This window comes from Delphinapterus leucas, chromosome 4, assembly GCF_059928025.1.
Source record: "Delphinapterus leucas isolate spDelLeu-1000000601 "Yukka" chromosome 4, BTC_Dleu_Yukka2, whole genome shotgun sequence".
NCBI lineage: Eukaryota > Metazoa > Chordata > Mammalia > Artiodactyla > Monodontidae > Delphinapterus > Delphinapterus leucas.
The window spans coordinates 148,078,769-148,102,362 of NC_143132.1; positions in this window are offsets into that span (position 1 = coordinate 148,078,769).

Genomic DNA, 23,594 nt, shown 5'->3' on the forward strand with positions numbered 1-23,594 from the left:
CTGGTCATCTGTTAATTACTTATTCTTCATTTCCACTTCTTGAAATTTCTACGTCCATTCTTCTACTTCCGTTGGTTCTACGGAAAGAACCAACATGTTAAGCAAGGTATTGTGTGATCGAAAGACTGGAAAGGTGTGCTAGAGCCAGAGAGGAGTACAGCATGGTGGTGTCTGGTTTAAGGTTAGTGACACAACAAAGGGGTGCCTCCTGCAGAGAGCTGCTTACAAATGGAAATGAAATATCCATAGGAGTTTAATCCCATCTATTGTGCTTTAGTCAGGAATGTGTCATAATGTTCTAGTTTCCCCGATATAATTTTAAGGGAGTTAAACTGGAACAACTAGAAATTACATCATTAATTATATTCAGCGTCAACTGAAATTACCACTTGATGCGATCTTGCTAACAAAGCATGTGGATGGGATAAGCTACTCCCAGCTTCATCAACTAGTAGCCTTAATAGCCTACTCCCTCGCTAGGGGTTCGCTAATCAGGAAACACTACACACACACACACACACACATTTTTTTTTTTCCTTCTATAAAATCTCAATTTAGGGCTTCCCTGGTGGTGTGGTTGAGAGTCCGCCTGCCGATGCAGGGGACGCGGGTTCGTGCCCTGGTCCGGGAAGATCCCACTTGCCGTGGAGCGGCTGGGCCCGTGAGCCATGGCCGCTGAGCCTGCGCGTCCGGAGCCTGTGCTCCGCAATGGTAGAGGCCACAACAGTGAGAGGCCCGCGTACCACAAAAAAAACCCAAAAAAGTCTCAATTTAAAAGTGGTTTAAAAACTGGGCCCTTGTTCTTGCTCTGTGCTGGATGCCTAAAGATTCTAAAATCTGAAATGTTTTAGAATATATTGATTCCAGTCTCTGTCTCACAAGGTCTGAGTCAGTTGGGCTAGAACAGGGCCTGAACATTCCCATATTTTAAAGGTGATTGTAATGAGAGCATCAGGTTGGAGACCACAGATAAATGCTATTTCATTCCATCCTTCTGATCTCCTTAGTAAGTAGACTTTGCCATTACAATTTTGCATATCAAAAAATTGACATTCAGTTTAAGGCTAACAGTTGAACCCACATGTCTAGGATTTTTAAGTCTTTGCTTTTCTCATCAGTTCACATTTCCTAAGACTTCTAATGAGATCAAAGAACTTTCATAGAAAGTTGCTGATAACTATTGCAAGAGAAAGGCAAAAGAAAATTCAATTCTAGTGGTTAGGCTAAAAATAGAAGATTTATTTAAGGCTTAGCAAATTCTCTGAAGTGCTACACGTTTGCCCTGATGGAAAGCTTAATGTATCATACTTGGTTATATAATGTCACATTGAAAAAGCTGGCACTGAAGTATCAAAGCTTCTCTTGTCCTCCCCACCTGCCCAGTATGTGAACTTTGTAAACAGGGCACAAAAAGATGACATTTCTCCACGTGCATTTTAACTTCATAGAAAACAAAATTTCAAATCAGTTTTCTCTGACATTCAATCTCTTCCATAAAAAAATGGATGGTATAAGCTGTTATATATCTACCATTACCGTGGCTGGGTATTTCCCTTGAATCTCTGTGTTGCTCATTTATGTTAGGGGATAAGAGGAGGATGTTGAACAGACAAAATATTATCAAGGGCGTCTTAGCTCTTCTGCATCCTCAAAACACAAATAATAACCCGAATGTAAAAGTCTAGACCTGAGCCTTCGGTAGGTCAGTTTCAGCCAGGATCAAGCACGTTCTGTCTTTCTTTCCTCCCATTCTCATCTGCTCTCTGGCGGAGCCTCTGGTAGCAGATGTAGTAAGAATGTGTAGAGCTGCCAAGATGCTTAATCAAGTCCTTGTGATTGTTGTGGCTGTCACCTCAAATTTCAGATCGAAAAGCATAACTTTATGAACTCATCCACAAAGGATCAGGTTCTTGAGGGGAAGAATAACTCGTATTGACAAAACGCATAGGCAATTAATTTATAAATCATAATGCCAGTCTGTTTGATTACTGTGGCCTGGGAAGAGTTTGCTCATTGGATCTTGTTCTTTTTTGCTGTTTATTCTTTCAATAAGGAACTAATTGAATGACTCTTTCTTACAATATACTCTTCCCATGGTGCTGGTTTTCACAGGGTAACAGGTTTTAAACCAGACATGTTTTGCGGGTGTTTATTGGTTACAAAGAGCAGAAAGCCACTCAGCCTTGTGGACTTAGAAGGGGATTATTGGGAAACTAGTGGATGCATTCAGAAATAAAGTGCAGGGAGTGAGAAGTGTGCAAAGTGATTAGGCATCTCTCACCTAATCACACTTACAAGCTTTTGCACAGCAGAGGAAACCAGAGAGTCCTTTCAGGGGCTCTAACTCCCCTGCTCCAGGGAGCAAGCTTCGTAGAGCCTCTGCCATGTGTTTGGAGGACAGACAAGACAGCCCCGGAAGAGAAAGAGGCTGAAACCCACATAAGGGAAGGCACTGAGACTTTCTAGAAAGGACCCTAGTCACTAGGTATAGTGGGTTGAATAGTGGCTCCAAAAAGCCATGTCCACATCCTAAACTCTGGTACCTGTGAATATCATCTTTGCAGATGTGAGTAAGGTAGGGATCTCAAGACGAGACCGCCTTGGATTAGGGTGGGTCCTAGGCCCACCCTAAGGGTCCTTTTTTTTTTTTTTTGCGGTACGCGGGCCTCTCACTGCTGTGGCCTCTCCCGTTGCGAAGCACAGGCTCCGGACGTGGAGGCTCAGCTGCCGTGGCTCACGGCCCCAGCCGCTCCACGGCAACTGGGATCTTCCCGGACCAGGGCACGAACCCGCGTCCCCTGCATCGGCAGGCGGACTCTCAACCACTGCGCCACCAGGGAAGCCCCTAAGGGTCCTTTAAGAGATGGAAAAGGAGGAGACAGAGAGACACAGGGAAGAAGCCCGTGTGAAGATGGAGGCGGAGACTGCTGTTTTGCTTCCACAAGTCAAGGAGCACGAGAAGCTGGGAGAGGCAAGGCAGGGTCTTCCTGGAGCAGCTTCAGAGAGAGCACAGCCCTTGATTCTGGACTTTCGGCCTCCGGAACAGTGAGAGGATAAATTTCTGCTGTTTTAAGCCAAGAAGTTTGTGGTAATTTGTTATGGAAGCCCTGAGAAACGAATACGTTGGGTTTATGGTAGGCACGGCTCTTCTGGGAAGAGGTAAGAATCAGGCACCTAGAGAACCCTCCTGCACTGTTGGTGGGAATGTAAGTTGGTGCAGCCACTATGGAGAACAGTATGGAGGTTCCTTTAAAAAACTAAAAATAGAGCTACCATACAATCCGGCAATCCCACTGCTGGCCATATACCCTGAGAAAACCATAATTCAAAAAGAGTCATGTACCACAGTGTTCATTGCAGCTCTATTTACAATAGCCAGGACATGGAAGCAACCTAAGTGTCTATCAACAGATGAATGGATAAAGAAGATGTGGCAAACATATACAATGGAATAGTACTCAGCCATTGGAAAGAATGAAATAATGCCATTTGCAGCAACATGGATGGACCAAGAAATTATCATACTGAGTGAAGTAAGAAAGAGAAAGACAAATATCGTATAATATTGCTTACATGTGGAATCTAAAAAAAGGGTACAAATGAACTTATCCACAAAATGGAAATAGAGTTACAGATGTAGAAAATAAACTTATGGTTCCCAGGGGCAAGTGGGGGAGGGATAAATTGGGAGAGTGGGATTGACATATACACATTACTGTGTATAAAATAGATAACTAATAAGAACCTACTGTATAGCACAGGGAACTCTACTGAATACTCTGTAGTGACCTATATGGGAAAAGAATCTGAAAAAGAGTGGATATATGGATATGTATGACTGAATCACTTTGCTGTACAGCAGAAACTAACACAACATTGCAAATCAACTCTACTCCAGTAAAAAAAAAGAAAGAAAAAAAGAATCAGGCACCTAGAGCCTGCTGCCTTCTTTAATAGCAATTCCCAGACTAGGAACAAAAGGGTGTGAGGCGCTGACAGTGGGGATCAGGGGGGCCCAGTCTCAGTGTGGATATAGACTCTGAGCCAGACTGGATGGAGGGAGGTCTTTGCTCTGTGTTAAGATGGACATGCTGAATTGTGAGACTGTGAAAAAAATGACCCAGGTTCACCCCTTGCTGACTTCCTGCATGTACTTGTATAAGTTTCTCACCCTCTAAGCACCTCAGCAACAGCAACCATGTATAGAAAGTTTGCACAGGATAACCTGTAAAGGTCCTCATCGTTGCGGTCTTCTGGTCCCTAGGCCTGTGTGATTATGATAAGGGGAGAGCCAGGTCTGAGCCTGCAAGACTTTGTCTTGTGGACTGGCCTCCTCAGTTGGATATACCAGTTGGATGGAGGTATTTCCTCTCACCACCACCCTCCTGGGAGAGATCCTCAGATTTGATTCTCCCCATATCTCAACTGCTACCTGGGACCAATAGTTGCCTTGGGAGGATTTGGCCCTTGAGTACCGACATATAGTCAATGTCCCTGCCTATCTCAGGCTTTGGGGGACAATTTGAGCAGTCCAGCCATAGAACCCCATAGGGACTTTGCTGGATGTCCCATGAGGTGTATCCTCTTCCAGGCTCAGACCAATGCTGGAGTGCTCCAGGTGACTTTGGAGGCTTATGGGAATGAACTACAAGTGTTCCCCCAGGATCCCTTCTGAGGGTATGGTTTAGAGCTGTACTCTACAATATGGTAGCCACCAGCTGCATGTGTCTTTATAAACTTAAATTAATTTAAATAACAGTTAAAAATTGAGTCTCTGAGGGACTTCCCTGGTGGTCCAGTGGTTAAGATTCCATGCTTCCAATGCAGGGGGCAGAGGTTCAATCCCTGGTTGGGGAACTAAAATCCCACCTGCTGCGTGGCCAAAAAAAAATCCCAAAACAATGACAACAACAACAACAACAAAAAACAAACCAATTGCATAACACAACATTGTAACTCAGCTATACTCTAATAAAAAAGATTTTTTTTTAATTAAAAAGAAAATTGAGTGTCTGAGTTGCACTAGCCACAAGCCAGTCGCCCAGCAGTCACATGGGGCTGGTGGCTGCCATGTTGGACATTGCAGAGAGGGAATATTTCCATCATTGCAGAAGGTTCTATTAGCTAGCACTGCTCTAGATCAGCGTTTCAAGTCATCTGAGGATTTTGCTAAAATACAGATTCTGATTCAGTTGGTCTGGGTTGGGGCCTGAGATGCTGTAATTCTAGCAAATGTCCAGATAATAATGCTGCTGGTTCATGGACCACACTGAGAGGATTCACATCACTGTGAATGAATTAATTATGGCCACTTTGCTGGCTGTATGTTGGGGCTGAGGTGTGGGGAGGGGAGAACATTTCATCTGCAAGGAGTAGAAAAGGGGCTGGGCTGGCCTGGTTGGAACAGAGTCTTCAGAAGAGAAGAGAAAAAAGAAGGAAGTCACTGGCTGGGTTACTCAGGCCCTAAATGTCAGCCCCAGAGACACAGTCTTTTCCTTTGTAGAGCAGGCCTTCCAACTAAGGTGAGAGCTACATTAGTCCGGCGTTGGCAAACTTTCTCTGTAGAGGGCAGACAGTAAATATTTTAGGCTTTTAGGGGCCATCACATCTCCATCTCAGTTACTCAAGTTTGCTGATGTAACACGAACACAGCTATTGACAACTTGACAACATGTCAAGAAATGAGTGTGGCTGTGTTCCAACAAAACTTTGTCCACAGAAAGTGGTGGCACATGAGGCGTGGCCCATGGGGCATGGTTTCCTGACCCTTGCACTAGTGGGTCACAGTGGGTAAGAGAGTGTCAAGTGAAGTCACAACTTGTCAATGAGCCTTTCTGTATACCTTAGGGTCTGCTTCAGGTACCCCTGTTATTAGTCATTACTAATAAGAGCATAATTGCTTTGATTTCAGTTTCAAAGCAACAATTCCCTAACACATACAATACAAAATCACATGTCATGGATATTGAAGTCAAACCAGGATATGCAGAAATTGCAAGTTGCCTAGAAACACAAAGTGCAACACCTAGACAATCAATTCAAAAGCTAAAATCTATGCATGAGTTGGCACCTTCTATTATCATGTGACAGCAGAGACTAATGATCTGAATGTCAGGTTGTAGAATTGTCTTATTTACCATGAGGATAAACAAAGACCTAGGGAGAGTCACTGGTTCAATGTCCAATTTAGGAGGAAACCAGAGCTCCTATTACCTAAGCAGCACATAACCCTCCCCTGACATTACATCCCCACCAGAGGGGACAGAGCATTATTCAAATACTGTAAGTACAGGTGCCCCTTGTCCAGGAAATGCCCACTGAGCCCAGGGAAATGCTATTATAGACATTCATTGAACATTTCATAAACCATCTCCTCATTATCCCAGACGTTTGGGAGAAGGATCTGGATGATAAATCTCTCTCTAAAGAGCTATCCAAGATATTTAAATGAAGTCTTTGGTCATTCTGCAAGAATTTCTCTGTGAGGAGCACAAAAACCAAATTTATTTCATTTATATTTTTTCTTTTTTAAGAATAACTCTTTCCATACAACAGTTTTATTGGAGGAATCACTGAGATATTAAGAGGTCTTAGGTCCGAGGAAGGTCTGTTGAGGCATTTGACGATTTAACTTTCTGAGACCTGAATTCCAGATCGCCCTTGCCCCACCTCCCCCCCCCCCCCCCCCGCCACCGCCAGGTCCTTCAATTCTCCCCGATCCTCTGAGATTTAATTGTAAACACATTATCCTCTCAAAGACATGGCTTTCTTCATGCAGTGCAGTTGGCAGTCATTCAGCCAAGTTCTAGATCACCCTGAGCTTCAGAGCAGGGCATTTTAAGAGGATCATGAAGGCTCTGGGGTTTGAATTAAAGAGCCATGATCCTGTGACACCTCTGTGAGCCACCCAGGACAAATCAATCCTATTTGATAGATGAGGAACCCAAGGCTCAGAGAACTGCATCCATATGCTCAAGGTCATCTGGAGGGTGGAAGACCGGTCTCCACCCACATCTTCTGTCTCCACGTCCCTGCCACTTTCCAGGTGTCTGGTGAGACCTTGGATGGGGTCAGGGCCCAACCATGATAGATAGAGAGTGTCCCAATCACCTCATGTGATGAAGAACTCAGGGTCAAAATTACTTTGATTTGAAATAAATAAAGTAACATTTATTGAATCTTAGTATGTAAACTGACATTTGCCTTTGGTATAAATAAACAGGTATTTATTGTGGGAAAATATTTGTTTATGGTCACTGGAAACATCTTTATCTCAATGAATGGTACAACCTAGAGGATCAGTTGGCCAGACCAGAGTCTGGAGGGTTTCTTGACTCTTTATTTGCCCTAATTCATCACAACAGTTAATTTTAAGACAGTGCTTCATTGTTGGATTTTTTTTTAATCACAAAATTAATAAATCCTCATTAAGATAAGTAAAACACTACAAATATAGATGAAGGGAAAAATTAAATCTCTCATCTCTTGGCTCAGTATCTCCCCCAGACCCTGAGATAATTAATTTTACATTTTGGTATGTATCCTTCAAAACATATTTATGCCTATAGATAGGGCCTTTCTTCCTTCCTTTCTTGAAAAAACATATTATACTGTACATATAGTAAAAAATCTGTAACTTTCTTTTTTTTCTCATAAAAAGCTGCATCCTATTGTTGTTTTAATTTCCCAAACTAGAATGATACTGAGCAATTTTTCATAGGTTTAGCCACTATTTGTATTGCATATCTTCTCATTTTTGTATTTTACTTTTCAATATGTTGTAGCTTTTAATGTATCAGGGATATTGATCATATGGGTGGCAAATAACTTTTCCCAATCTAGCATTTAAAAATTTTTGTTTATATTGTCTTCGCTATATAATTTTTCATTTTGATGTGCACTAGTCAACTTCTTTGGTGATGTCTTGTTTTTTGTGTTACTTTTGTGTCACCCACATTATCTCCTCTACTTTCTTTTTATATTTTTATATTAAAATATTAGATCTGGGCGTCCCTGGTGGCGCAGTGGTTGAGAGTCCGCCTGCCGATGCAGGGGACACGGGTTCGTGCCCCGGTCCGGGAAGATCCCACATGCCGCGGAGCGGCTGGGCCCGTGAGCCATGGCTGCTGAGCCTGCGCGTCCGGAGCCTGTGCTTCGCAACGGGAGAGGCCACAACAGTGAGAGGCCCGCGTACCGCAAACAAACAAAAAACAAACAAAAAATAAAATATTAGACCTTTAATCTATCTGCTATTTTTGTTTACATATGGTGTGAGGAAGGGGTCTACTTTTATTTCTTCCAGATGGATAGGCATGTAAACACATATCCTTTCCCAGTGAATTGGAATAGTGGATATATCATATATTAAATTCCCATATATCACAGGATATAATTTGAACCCTTCACATGCCACTCATCAATTTATTGGTTCATTTGGTAGCTGCCTCCTCTTAAAAGTCCCTAGAGTAGAAGCTTCTGTCGGCTCCCAACTCCTATTTCATGGATGACCTTGTTAGGTAACACATTTTCTCATTTTTGTCTGGAGGCCAAAGGACTCAATATATTTCTTAGGAACATACACAGATGTTTTAAACAAAGCCCTCTACTTCCCTGTGACTTCCAGTAAACACTGACTTTCCATCTCAATGGTCTGAAAAGGGGACACAGGGAGACTCTCTCTTAGGAAAATGAGTAGCAGGGCACCATCTCTTCTCCCAAAATGCTCATTCCAACAAACTTCTTCTTCCCTACTGCATCCAGGCTTTCCCTAATCTCATCGGTTCCAGGTGACATGGCCTGCATCTGAAGTCTTGTCCACCCCACAAGTACTCTCAACCACCAATTCAATGTACCCTGACTCTACTATCCCTATAAATCAGACACTACAGAATGTAAGGAGCCCACAAAACTCAAAAGTTTTTGCCTTGACTGCTTTGAAAGTTAAAATAGGACATAAAGAAAAATGCCCCATGTTATCTGAAGCCCTACTGTGAAAATATTTTTACAACTTGGATTAATGACAACCTCTGAACTCCAGTTTCTAGGGTAAAAAATGTAATATTAATAATAATGATGATAATAATACACCAAAAAATAGATAAAATTTCTTTAAATTGTTCTCCAGTAAGAAAAAAATCCCCACAGCTTTCCCTCCCTTCCCCCTGCTACTTGCCCCCCACTCCACTCCCACCAGGTACCTTATGTTCCTACGTAAAAATAGGATTTAAATGTGCAGAGGTGGCGTCCTCTGAAGCTGAAGGTCCCAGGGTAGAAAGCAAATGTCGCAAATGGCTAACTAGAATAGGAAAAAAAAATGTAGCCTGACTTTCACATCTTAAATCCTCCTCCAAGCTGTTGATAGCTTCAAAACACAACAGCTTGTGAGAGAGAAACATGGCTGTAGCCGTAAAGCTGGCATCCAATCCAGCCTGTGACCTTCTCCACCAGCCCTCACCTCGAAACTCCAGGATTTCAGAATCACCAAAAACTGGGTTTTCACTAAGGCAAGGCTCTTCCACACCAACCACTTCCTTCAAACTGGTTGAATGGGACATTTCTAGTGACTAAGCCCCTTCTAAGTGATGTGGAAAATGGTTATAAAATATGCATACAGACTCAGAAAAAGACCCCACCTCTGTCTCCTCTGAATCATGGGGACTCTGTGAAATATATTGCCCACCAGGGACAAAAGAGCAAAACAGATGGTGTAATTTCATGCTTTTTCTGGAGAGTTAAAAATATCAACAATCATGTATTTAGAAATTGGCAGTAACTGAAGTTCTGTGATTCCATAACTTATACCAGACAGAAAGTTTTTCAAGCAAAAGAGCACGGATATCTACCATGAAGTACACATCGTCATGATTTCTGCCTGCACAGTGCATCAGTGGAACCCAGAAAATTCTTCCTCAGCTTCCCTTGTAGCTGGTACGTGTACCCTAAGTGCTGCCAGTCAGAGGCGTTGAATATGAGACCTCTGTTTGGGAGTGAGCATCTTGAGAAGACAGTGCCATCTGGACTCCACCATGGTGACAGCGGAGGCCTCCAGCTTTGAGGTGGCTGTAATTGTGAGCCTGAGTTTCCATCCGAGGAGGGGCATTGTTAGGTGGCAGTGGCAGGGGTCCTGGACTCCTCACCAGGCCAGCTATGCTGCAGAGTTTGGGGTACTGATCCTGGAAGCTTAGCTTGGATAGGGCTCTCCATTCCTCGCAAGGATGCTGTGAGATACCCAGTATTGTTTTCATAGACTCCTTTTCTGTTTTATAAATGAGAGGCAGCCTCTGTGTCTTGCAGTTAAGATTCCCAAGTAAGAAAACACCTATGGCTTTTATTTATGTATATTGGAAGTAGAAAATATTTTGGATTATCCTATCTGTTCTAAGTTATCGATTAATTTAACCTGACAGAAGATGTCTAAGATGCCAGAATTGTCCCTGGGGGAGGGAGGTCTTTGAACTCCCAGAGGTCTTCCCTGGGCCCCTAAAGGAACCCACAGAAGTTGTACCATGGAGTGACTGATTGACCTACGTCCAGAGCCCTAAAAACCTTTTCGCTGAGAGACAGTAATCTTGCTCAAAATATCTTGTGTCCTCCAAATCTGGAGAATTTATGGGCCGAGGAGATACTTGCTTTAGAGATGTGAGCCCTCTTCCCATTGCCTTTCTTTAAACCATGCATGCACTACCCACAGAGTTATGCATTAATTATTTTGGGTGTTGTTTCTTTTTCTATATTAGATTGAAAGTCTGACTCCAAGTGTGAAGGAGAAGGTGGAGGAAACAGATGCCTCACATCTGATGAGATGCTTGGGGAAGATTGTGGTGGACTGGGTACTTTGATTTTCTCAGTAAAAATTGCAAAATGTTAATACACATACCGGAAAGCATATAAAATGTATATGACCTTTAAAGAATAATAATGAAGTGAACACGCATCTTGCCATTGCTGAAAATAAGCATAAAGAATATTAACAATAACCTACGAGCCCCATGTCTGTCTTAGAGTGTATTCCCCTTACTCCCCTTTAAGAATAGCCAGTATCCTACTTTTAAGAATAATCATTCTTTTGTTTTTCTTTATAGTTTATCACCTATATATGTACCTCTAAAAATACGATTTCATTTTTCCTGTTTTTAAACTTTACGTAAACATACCATATTATCCCTTTGTGTCTTTTGCACAACGTTATGGTTGTGAAATTTGTTCATGTTGTTGTGTGTGGTTGTAGTTCATTCATTTTCATTACTGGGTAATATGCTGTTGTATGAATGTACTACTGTTTACCTGTGTATTCTAGTGTTGAACACGTGGCTGGTTTTCAGGACTTGGCTATTGCTTATAAGGCTGTTGTGGACATTTGGAGTGTATCTCCTGATGTGCACATGCACTTGTGTTTGTAAGTATATGCCGGACAGGGGGATTGCAGGCTTATGGGATATGGACATTTTTCCCCTTTCTGAGTCATGGTAAACTGTTTTGTCAAGTGGTTGTAACACTTCACAGTGTTAAAGGTAACATGAGGGAGAATTCCTACCTTCCTGCTCACACTTGCTGGTGTTTGTAATGATCTCTCCAGTTGGTTTTAAGTTGTATTTCCCTGATAGTACTAGTGAAGCATAGTAAATATTTTTGTTTATTGAGTTATTGGTGACTAATTGGTTTATCGGTAATTTGAGGTTTCTCTACCTTTCAAGAGAAAGTGCCCTTTCAAGTCCTTTACTCTTTTCCCTGTTGGCGCTTTAAAAAAAAAAAAAAATTATTGAAGTATAGTTGATTTGCAGTGTGTGTTAGTTTCTGGTATGCAGCAAAAATATGAAAAAGAATATATATATTATAATATTCAAACCGTTATGGTTTATTGCAGGATATTGAATATAGTTCCCATGCTATACAGTAGGTCCTTGTTGTTTATCTATTTTATATACAGTAGTTTGTATCTGCTAATCCCAAACTTCTAATTTATCCCTTCCCCACCCCCTTTTCTTTTTGGTAACCATGAATTTTCTATGTCTATGAGTCTGGTTTCTGTTTTGTAAATAAGTTCATTCATATCATATTTTAGATTCCACATATAAGTGATATCATATGGTATTTGTCTTTCTCTGTCTGACTTACTTCACTTAGTATGATAACTCTAGGTCCATCCATGTTGCTGCAGATGGTAATATTTCATTTTTTTTATGGCTGAGTAATATCCCATTGTAATGTACCTATGTACCACCTTCTTTATCCATTCATCTGTTGATAGACACTTAGGTTGGGAAGCAGTAGATATAGTAATGGGTTAACATACTTGAAAAACAGGGTAACCACAAATCAAAAACATACAGTAGATTCACAAAAACCAAAAAGAAGAGAACACAAGCATAATACAAAAGAAAACCATCAAACCACAAAAGGAAAAACAGAAAAAGAAAGGAGCAAAGAAGAAATACAAAATCAACTGGAAAACAAGGTTTAAAATGGCAGTGAATACATATCTATCAATAATTACCTGTTGGCTTTTTAAATTGGTTTGGTCCAGGTTCCTGGAAAGCAGAGCTTGCAGCGAGCAAATGTGTGCTTTACGGTGCTTTGTTGTGGAGAGTGCTCAGAGATGCAGCAGCAGGTTGGGGGAGAGAGAGGACTGGGAGCACAGAGGCCATGTCTGACATGTTAGGAGGGCATTTTGCCACCACAGTTTCCTTTTTCTGCTTAAACAATAGATGCATTACATAATTATGATGACTTTTTAATAGCTATTTATAATATCTACATACAAGCATCGGTTAAGAAAACAATACTGTACAGATGTCAAATTCCCATTCAATTGACCAAAATTTGAACTTTTAAGAGAAATCAGTGGAGGTTTTCTTCGTTTGTTTTGCTCTGTTTCTGTTTTGCGTAAAGGATACTTGGGGCAAACTAAATGAATGAAATAATGAAAAGGCAGAAAGATGAAGAAAGACTTGCCTACCATATAACATGTTAGCCGGCACAGTACTTAGACACATCAATGGTACAGAAAGAGTCATTTAGAATCAATGAAAAAACACAAAGTATTCCACAATTGATACAGAGACAAGTGACAATCATAAAAACGAAGAAAGAAAACACAAGGCAAAGACAAGACAAACAAAAACAGAAACTTAAAGCCTTACTTTAACCCTATAAGGCGCCCCTTTCCCCCAGATCCACAGGTAGAAATGGTGGGAGGGTAGGAACACTCTAATCAGTACACAGAAGCTAGAAGAAAGAATAATAAATAAAAGAAAAGATTGGTAGATCTGGCTACGAAATTTTAACCTCTATACAGAAAAAAAAACATATGATAAAGTTAAAAAAAATAACGTCAAGAATATACTTGCAGTGTGTATCTACAGAAAAGACAAATTAAAAAATGAAATACCAGCTCAGAAAAAAAATTTAAAACTTCACAAAAAATACAAACGATAATAAATATTGAAACTGTGCGTATTCACAACAGCAATCAAATAGCTCTTTTCCGTCTAATAGATTTCTGAAGATTTAAAAGATTGATGAAACTCAGAGTAGGGAAGGACACGGGGAAGGAGGAACTTTTGCACAAGTTTGATGGGTCTGTATATGGTTACAACTAGACTTAAAAATGGGCATATGGGCTTCCCTGGTGGCGCAGTGGTTGAGAATCTGCCTGCTAATGCAGGGGACACAGGTTCGAGCCCTGGTTTGGGAGGATCCCACATGCCGCAGAGCAACTAGGCCCGTGAGCCACAACTACTGAGCCTGTGCGTCTGGAGCCTGTGCTCTGCAACAAGAGAGGCCGCGATAGTGAGAGGCCCGCGCAATGCAATGAAGACTGGCCCCCGCTTGCCACAACTAGAGAAAGCCCTCGCACAGAAACGAAGACCCAACACAGCAAAAATAAATAAATTACTAAACTCCTATCCCCAACATCTTCTTTAAAAAAAAAAAAAATGGGCATGACTTTTGAATCAATAATTCCACTCGAGAAATTTATCAAAGAGAAATAATCAGATAGTACGTAAAGGTATATGGGCAAAGATGCTTGTCAAAATATTTATAATAGCAAAATAACAGAATGTCCAGTATATTTACTAATGAGAAAGTTTTTACATTTTAATCCATCCATATAATGAAATTCTATTTTACCACTAACACTGATGAGAAATATCATGAAATAAAAACAGACCAACGGCCTGTTAGAAATAAGTACTTAGATGAGAAAACAGTCTTACGTTTAAAAAAAAAAAAAAAAGAGTTAGATCTATGGAACTCTATTAGCTGTAAGAAATAATGACAAGAAAACTTGTAGTTCTTTGTAAACTTTGGGTCCCGGAGCGTGATATGGTTGACACACGTTTAGAAGAAAATCACTTGATAATTAGGGTTATCACTGAGGAAGGACAGCATAGGGACTAAGGAAGGCATGTCAGAACAGCAGACCTTGTTATGCCACAGTCGGACAAGAAGGTGGTCCTTTACCCCTCACTGGAGCTCAGGAATCGATGCAGTGAGTGGGTGGTACAGAAAGTAGAGACCACGTAGACTCCTGAGTGGAGTCAAAAGGGGGAACAATAGCAGAGGGTTTCTAGTGCCTCTGATATTTTCAGTGCAAGCATTCCGTGTTGAGGACAGCTCAGAGTTGCACACCTGTTGGTCCTCCCAGGAATCCAGGTATTTGTCAGGGTAAGCAAACATGTGCTATAGGAGATTCTGGAAGCTTTGTTGCCTCCACCCATCAGGATCCCTGCAAAGTTTGCTCTTGGGTTGGGAGAAAGGAGGATTTTTGGCAGGAATTGCAAGATCGATTGGAATCCCAGAGGTCCTGACCATTGGCCTCTGAAGCCGAAATGATTCTCTGATTCCTTATACCTGCAAAGGAGACCTTGGGGGACAGGGCAGGGTTTTTCAACCTCTGCACTATTGACATTTTTGAGGGGGTCATTCTTTTCTGTTGTAAGGGGTTGGGGGCTGCTCTGTGCATTGTGGGATATTCCACAACATCCTTGGCCTCTATCCCGAAGAAGCCAGTAGTAACCTTGCCCCAGGGTGACAACAGACAATGTCTCCAATATTGCCAAGTGTCCCCCGAACAAAATCGCGTCTGGTTGAGAGCCACTGGAGTAGAGATGGATGACATTTTATAAAGTGAGGTGATATCTGAAAGCCAGAAATCCTACTTTTGTTTGAGAAAACCTGTGTCTACACATGGGCACACATTAAGTGTTGGAATGATGAGTGTTGTCTGTTTTATACTACATGTGTTTTGGTATTTTTCTAATTTTTGGACAATGGACATGTAGTGGTTACACAAAAGAAAAACACAGATATTTTAAATTTTAATATTTGCACATATGAATACAAAATCTTGAAAGGATGTAAAACAAAATGGTAATGATAGTTACTTCTTAGATTTAAGATTTTTCTTTTTTCTTGTTTTTGTTTACATTTTCTTAATTTCTTAGAACACATACTAATTTTGTAATCAGAAATGAAGTAAACAGAAATTATGTCAAACGTACATCCCGGATTTCAACTAACAGTTAGGCGCCTATAGATAATTAAACCCATTAAAATGCATGCTTCTAAATTTGGCTGTTCTAACGCTCAAAGGTTTAATGACCTTCCTAGTGGAAAACAGACAGTAAGTCTTACAAATATCCCTCACTCACCTCATCACACCTCCATCCCAGATGAAGAATCACTTCTTAGTTTAATGTGAGAATGGAAACCCACCAGTGTCAGCAGTCTCAGTATTTCTCCCCTCAAAATCTGTGTTAATTTCTTTTCTTATCCTTTGTATTCTGTAAAGAACGATCTATGTGGGTTTTTTTTTTTTTCTGGAATTCACAAAGAAGTTTTCCTCTTTTCCTTTTTCCTACCAAAATTAAGGAGAGAATCCATGAAGGAAGTAAGGGTGATGACTCTTCTCCCTCTAAGACAGTGGTTCACCACTGAGATTCAAGATTCGGGATCCAGGATTGCCTGGGAGGGTCTGCGTACTGGTCTCTTGTCTCGTGTTTTGTTAAGTAAAGAATCTGAGGATGGAAAGAGGGTGTGTGAAGCTTGATAAAACTTCTCCATCACACCCTGGTTTGAGTAACGGCACCCCCATCCCCATCCCGCCCCCCTGTAAGTCATGTGTCCTCTCCCCTCTCCCCACAGCAGTGGTCACGTGGGTCCGGGTGCACCACGCACATCCCCTCTGCCTGGAATTTGAATCCTGAGTGGAGACACATGAGGACAGAAGGTAGTCAGGGCTGGGTTACCCCGCACGGGAGACCTCAGAAGCTGCCATGTTTCTTGAGGAATCATGGGCTGTACATACCTGACTAGTACCCTTCCCGACCCAGGCCAGCCCCAAAAGAAACTTCTCAAGTTCTGGGTTACCTTCTCCAGGTAGTGAGGGAAACCTCACTGGAGGTCAGGCGTAGTTGCCCAGTAACAGGGTAAACTGTAGTTGTTTCTAGCCTTAGTAAGTGCTTACCAGGTGAAAACATGGGTGGCTGCACCTTCAAATGGTAACTTTAACCTGAAACGGAGACAGCAATCAATTCGTGGAAGGCTGAACACGTGTCAGGGGTGCCAACGCGGAAGGAACAGACCCAACGAGATTTTCACGGAGTGAAATCCCCGCCCCCATATACCATGACCACTATTAAATTAGAGGTGCAGACTTCGAAATGACACTGTCCAAGCTACAGGTACCGCCTTGAGGAAGAATGAATCAGAAAAAAATGAGAACGGAGTGGATGGGCACAAGCAATGATACTTTTTCTTTCTACCTAGAAGAGATGCCCAAGCAGGAATATTCTGTCCAAGTTGACCCTGTAACTTCATTATGTAGGAGCAATTTTGAAGTAGAGCCAATTAACTAGATTTTGGAAAATCCATCAAATAGTAACAGATTATTTTGCCTTACTTCTAAAGATTAGGACTTCTGTTCTTCTAAAAGGAACACAGTAATCTTAAATTTCATGGTTTTGAATCATTCTCAGGTTTGATAATTTCCTCATTTATACCGTTCCTATTGTGTATACTGCTTCCAATTCATACTGTAATATCTGGGCATAAGAGCAAAGATTAATTTCACCATTTTATGATAATAGGCTGAAACCCAGAGAGATGAAATGCCTTGCCAATGTAAACTGGCTAAATGACCTGAAAAATCAGAATAAAAACTCAGATCTTCTGAGTTAGGTGTTCTTTCCACCATGGCAGTTATCGTGCCAAGTTTAAATCAGATGACTCATAAAATTAGCATAGTTGAAGCAGCACTTCACTCAAAATACTCAGCCCTGGGTACAGTGCTCTGAGGAAATGCAGTTTGTGAAGAAATTACCGCTACCCGGACCTCCTCCAGCTATTCACAGAACCATGTACTAATTCCACCATTGATTTAAAAGGGTTTCTTATGACGGTTGAAAACAGTCTGTGAAGATTATGAATAATTGGAAATCGAATGCCGAAAGTTATTTATATGGTCAGAGGATATGGGAAAGAAAGACACACTCATTTTAGAAACTACCGAAAGTAGGAATAAACAGATGCCATCTGCCAAGATGAAACCTGTGACTGGACACGGGACCATCATCATACTGTCACCCCCACCCATGGAGACTAGGAATTTTACCGCTGAGGTCAGTGTTTTGAGCATCTGACTATCAGTGTCTCCGTTAAGCAATAAAAACTTCAAGCAGGCCACCCAAGATGGGCCAGTGCCAGCTACCGTCTCCACTTCCGAGACCTGTGGTCCCCGCCCCCTCCTGACAGATGAGGCCAAGCTGCTGGGACATTCTTCAGGCAGCCCGGGGGTTGGCATCAGTCTCTCTTCCTGTCTCTCTGGGTGTCACTTTTTATTTTATTTTATTTGTCATTTTATTTGTTTATTTGTGTTTTTTTGCGGGACGCGGGCCTCTCACTGTGGTGGCCTCTCCCGCTGCGGAGCACAGGCTCCGGATGCGCAGGCCCAGTGGCCGTGGCTCACGGGGCTCAGCCGCTCCGCGGCATGAGGGAACCTCCCAGACCGGGGCACAAACCCGTGTCCGCTGCATCGGCAGACGGACTCTCAACCACTGCGCCACCAGGGAAGCCCTATTTGTCATTTTAAAAAATTTATTGAAATAAAGTGGATTTCCAATGTTGTGTTAGTTTCAGGTGTACATATATATATAAATGAATATATTCTTTTTTTTACATTCTCTTCCATTATACGTTATTACAGGATATTGAGTAGAGTTCCCTGTGCTATACAGTAGGTCCTTGTTGATTATCTGTTTTATATACAATAGTGTGTATATTTTAATCCCAAACTCTTAGTTTTTCCATCCCCCCTTCCCCTTTGGTAACCATAGTTTGTTTTTTATGTCTGTGGGTCTGTTTCTGTTTTGTAAATAAGTTCATTTGTATCATTTTTTTTTTAGATTTCACATAAAAATGATAGCATATGATATTCGGCTTTTTCTGTCTTGCTTATTTCACTAGGATGATAATCTCTAGGTCCATCCATGTTGCTGCAAATGGTATTATTCCATTCTTTTTTTATGGCTGAGTAATATTCCATTGGATATATGTACCACATCTTCTTATCCATTTATCTGTCATTGGGCATTTAGGTTGCTTCCATGTCTTGACTACTGTAAATAGTGCTGCTATGAGGACTGGGGTGCACGTATCTTTTCAAATGATCATTTTCTCTGGATATATGCCCAGGAATGGGATTGCAGGATCATGTGGTAGCTCTATTCTTAGTTTTCTGAGGAAGCTCCATACTGTTCTCCATAGTGGCTGCACCTATTTACAATCCCACCAACAGTGTAGGATTTTCTGACTGGAATCAAAGAAGGAGAAGGGTTCTAACATCACGCTTCTGAGTTGCAGTGTTTCACATTTTGGTTCCACCCTGCCTAGTTTAAAGTCTACTCAACCCAGGGGGAAATGAACCTAATGAGCCAATTGGACTTTTTTAAAAAAAAGAAGAGAAGTTTTAGCTCTAAAACTTAAGATCGTCTTCCTCAGCAGTCAAACGTACTGGTGGGGTCACCAAGTATCCTGAGACTCAGGACTTTCAGTACCAAAACGGGGAGCATCAGGGCCAACCAGGAGGCTGGTCACCCAAATATATGGGTGTATTGATAGAATAGGGCTGAATTTCCCAAATGGCTGGGGAAGGTAGTCAGGATAAAGTCACATCGCTGTTACCAAACCTAAATATGATTCTGTTATATTTAGGTTTATATATTGAGCCTTAAAGGGCCAGTGCTGGAGTGGCCTTCAGTTTAATTCAACCTATAGCCTTAAAAGAAAGAACAACAGAAATCTCCCTTTAAAATTAAAGTTCCTTAGAAAAATTTATATGAATTTGGAATAAACTCAGAATCAAATCAGATCAAAGGAATACTTAAACGCAAGAAGAAAATCTCTTTAAAGAGTGAACATTTGTGGAAAAGGTCACACAGTGGTTGAACATTCCTTTCACAGGTGAAGAAACAGAGGACTTCAGAGGAGAACTGTGCAGAGTCATTCCACACTGTGGACTCAGGGTCACACTTAGCCTGTGCAGAGCACCTGACCTTCAGCCCAGATGATCCTCTTCAATACCTTATCTCCCTCTCTTCCTAGGCTGAAAATGACTAAATCATTGTGTGCTAGAAAGGGTATCTTTCCCAAATTTAATGCTAAATATTTGGAAAGCATGGGAGAGTTGTGAATCATCCTTTGTTGTCAACACCTCTCTCTTATTTTTTTAAATTGTAGTATAGTTGATTTACAATGTTGTGTTACTTTCAGGTGTACAGCAAAGTGCCTCAGTTACACATATACCTATATTCTTTTTCAGATTCTTTTCCCATATAGGTTATCACAAGATATTGACTATAGTTCCCTGTGCTATACAGTAGGTCTTTATTGGTTATCTATTTTATTTATAGTAGTGTGTATCTATACACTAGTTAATCCAAACTCCTAATTTATCCCTCCCCCTCCCTTTCGCCTTTGGTAACCATAAGTTTGTTGTCAATGTCTGTAAGTCTGTTTCTGTTCTGTAAATAAGTTCATTTGTATCATCTCTTTATTTTTGAGAAAAAAAACAGAAGTTTGTTAACATGTATATGTCACATATACATGGAAGATGACCCAGGGGAAATGAGGGAGTCCGCTGCTCTTGACTCATAGAGCCCGCACCTTTGAGAGGGCATGGGAGCAGCCTGTGGAGCTCATATGTTAGTGAACTGCTGACCCTCAATCATCCACGATGAGTCACAGACATGATAACAAACAGTTGACAATAGCGAGTGACACTAGACCTCAGTGATTCTCAAACTTTAGTGCATTAGAATCACTTCACTTGTTAAAAGGCAGACTGCTGGGCTGTCCCACCAAAGTTTCTGAGTGGTGGGTTTGGGGCAAGCCTGAGAATTTGCATTTTAAACAAACTCCTAGTTGATGCTGCTGGTCTAGGGCCATCCTTTGAAAACTACTGCTGTGTCTGGGGTGCCACACACACACACACACGTGCACACACGGCAGAATTTTCATGTTAGTGGAGAGGTCAGGAGGTCAGGTATTCATATAAAAACTATGGCAATACTTAATATGAAAAACTGCTAAGGTTTATAAATTCGAAAAGAAATTTTTTTCACATGTCCTCCCACCTGCCCAGTGTCAAGTCTCAGTTTTGTGGATAAAAAGATTTTAGAAATTGCCTTACTAAAAAAAATTCTGCTGTAGCAGGAAGAGAAGTATAGGAGAGCTCTTTTACTGACCTATTTGCAAATTGTGTTTTTATAGCCTTTGAGTGTAATACACCTTTAGAAAGAGCGCAGTAAGCTTACCTGTGAATCATTTACGACAACAGATACAGCTTTTAACCCGTCATTAATATTCACAATAGCTGTGGTTTTATGACTCTAGTAATTAACTAAACAATGTTTTACAAGCATTTTAAACAACTAGTTACATCAAGGGCCTTAATGTGTGTAGTGAGATCGTAAATTAACAGGTTTATTGGCACTGGGAAAATTGTTACCTTGTCCTTGGGAGTCAGGAGCTTAAGATGAGCAAGTTTAGTCAAATCAGACCTGTAGTTGCTTTGAGTCTCTCAGCATTCAAAATCTAGCTCCCAAGCTACTCATTGTTCTGAAACTGATTTCCATTCTTAGAGAGACATGTTTCCGATCCTATCTTTTTCTAAAGAGGAGCATATAAGGTTTCCTTCTACATTCTCTCAATTTTTGAAGCTTATTTCAACACAATCTTTCCTCAAAACTAAATCCCCCATATTGCTTTTAAAGCTTCTTCCCAGCTACTCCTATTCATCCCACAGGGATTAGTTGAGAAGACACTTCCTCAGTGAAGCCTTCAGTGATTTCCCTGTTATACTTGCCTATAGCACCATAAGCTCATTCTTTCAGACAAGTTTTTGTCAACTACAATTGGCGCTCACCACTGGCACTTGCCATCCACCTCTAGAAGGATTAAACCATAAGCCGCTGCAGCCGCTGACCTTCAACACCCCCTGAAAGGAGTTCAGGGTGGAGAGCAGAAATGAGGCCCTCTGTGCTCTAGGAGAAACTGGCAGAACAGGTCTTCAGATCGTTAGATATTTTCAGGAGCCGATTTTATGAGCCCAATTCTTATATCTCCTCATATCTAGAAAAGCACTAAAATCCTTCATGGTGATGTCTGGTCCTCGTGACTAGCAGAAACCTCCTCCAAAAGAATATGTGCTCGATTTCAGGTACTCTCCCTTCCCGCAAATCACATATATAGTGACCTCCCCTCCTGCCTCTTTGGAGCAGTTTCTCAGAGCTATCTGAAATGCTGTCTCCCGGGATGCACTCCTCATTTTGCCCCAAATAAAACTTAACTCGCAGCTCTCACGTTGTGCATTTTTTTAAGTCGAAGGTTAATAAGAGTAGAAACATAATTATTTGTTCAGATCAGTTCCGCCTTCAAAATGGAAGCTCCAAGAAAGAAGGATTTATCAGGGAGCAAGAAATTTCCCTCTACCCTTCAAGGGTCTTCTGGCTGCTCTAATAATTAAATTGACATGAGACAGGTTAACAGGAGAAAATCAAACAAAAGTTTAATACCATGCATATGTGGAGAAGACCCAGGAAAAGTGAGTAACTCACCAAAATGGCTGAAATTCTCACTTTAAATACCGTCTTTAGCTAAAGACAAGAGAGGATGTTGGGGGTAGGGGTTTGGGACTTCAAAGGGAGAGGAAGGCAATTCGCATGGAAATGGAGAAGCAAAGGTTTGGTAAACAAATGTTTTCTGGGCCATGCCTCCAGGACACCCAGCCCATATTCTTTGCAGCCATCTCTGGTGGTAGCACTATTCTGGGAAGAGGCCCTCTATCTAAATTCTTTTAGGCAGTTAAGGGGGGGCGGTAACAAAAAAAACTTCTTGAGTTTTCTGTTTCTTGAATATAATCAGCCTAGATTAATCCTCATGCCAAAGAGACACATTTTGAGGGAGGGGCAGGTTTTGCTTCAGGGCAGATTCATGTCCATGTTCCCCAGTACCTCATGCATTGCTCAACCAATAGAAGGGGATTGTGTGATCCATTCTCCAAGATGGCCCCATGGGTACCTGCCTGCCAGCATCCGCATCCTTGTCAGTCCTTGCTCACACGTAGCAGAGTTGATTTGTGTGACCAGTAGAATACTGCAGAGGTCATGGTACGTCACTTCTGAAGTCAGGTAGTAAGGCACAGCGATTGCTACCTTGGGCTCTCACTTGTTCTTTCTTCTCTGTGGAAAGCCAGCTGCCATGTTGTGAGAAGCCCTGTGGAGGGGCCCATGTGGCAAGAAGCTGAGGCCTATCCACACTGGAGAGAGCTTAGAGGAGAAGTCTCTAGCCTAAGTTGAATTTTTAGAAGACTACAGGCCCACAGCTAGCTGCGCCATCTGGAGATACTCTGAGTCAGGACCACACATCTAAGATGTCTTTATCCTGACCCCCAGAAAATGTGTGGTAATAAATGTTTGTTGACTTAAGCTACTACATTTGCGGTAATTTAGTATGCAGCACTAATGCAGTGCTAAATAAATATGTGGTGACTAAATGAGTGAAAGGCCTAGAAGTACTATGACTCATATGGTAACAATCCATTACAATTAATTTGTCTCAACTTCTGTGACATTATTGTGTTTGTATCAGAACAAAGTCTGATACAGATAACTGAAGGCTTGGAGTTGTATAATTTGTGGGAATTAATTTTTTTTATCTTTTAAAGATGTAACCAATTTAAATAGTTCATTCAGTATAGAATTCCTGATTAGCCCCTTAAAAATCTCAAATATGCAGTAATTAGCGAGGCCACTGCTAGTCCCAAAATACACAAAAATGTTGGTGCATTGTCAATAATAACCAAACAATATTATTATATATGAATTACACAGATCAAATTATTAAACACAAGCTCATCCTAAAATGCAAAATTTTAGTCACAATAATTAGGCATTCAAAGTCTTAGGATTTAACAATTCATTTTAAAATATTGACATGTCTTGCTTTCATGGAAATAAAATTCCTTATGATAGTCTCAGAATTTACAGTAAGTCCCCTACATACTAACCTTCCAGTTTCGAACTTTCAAAGATGCA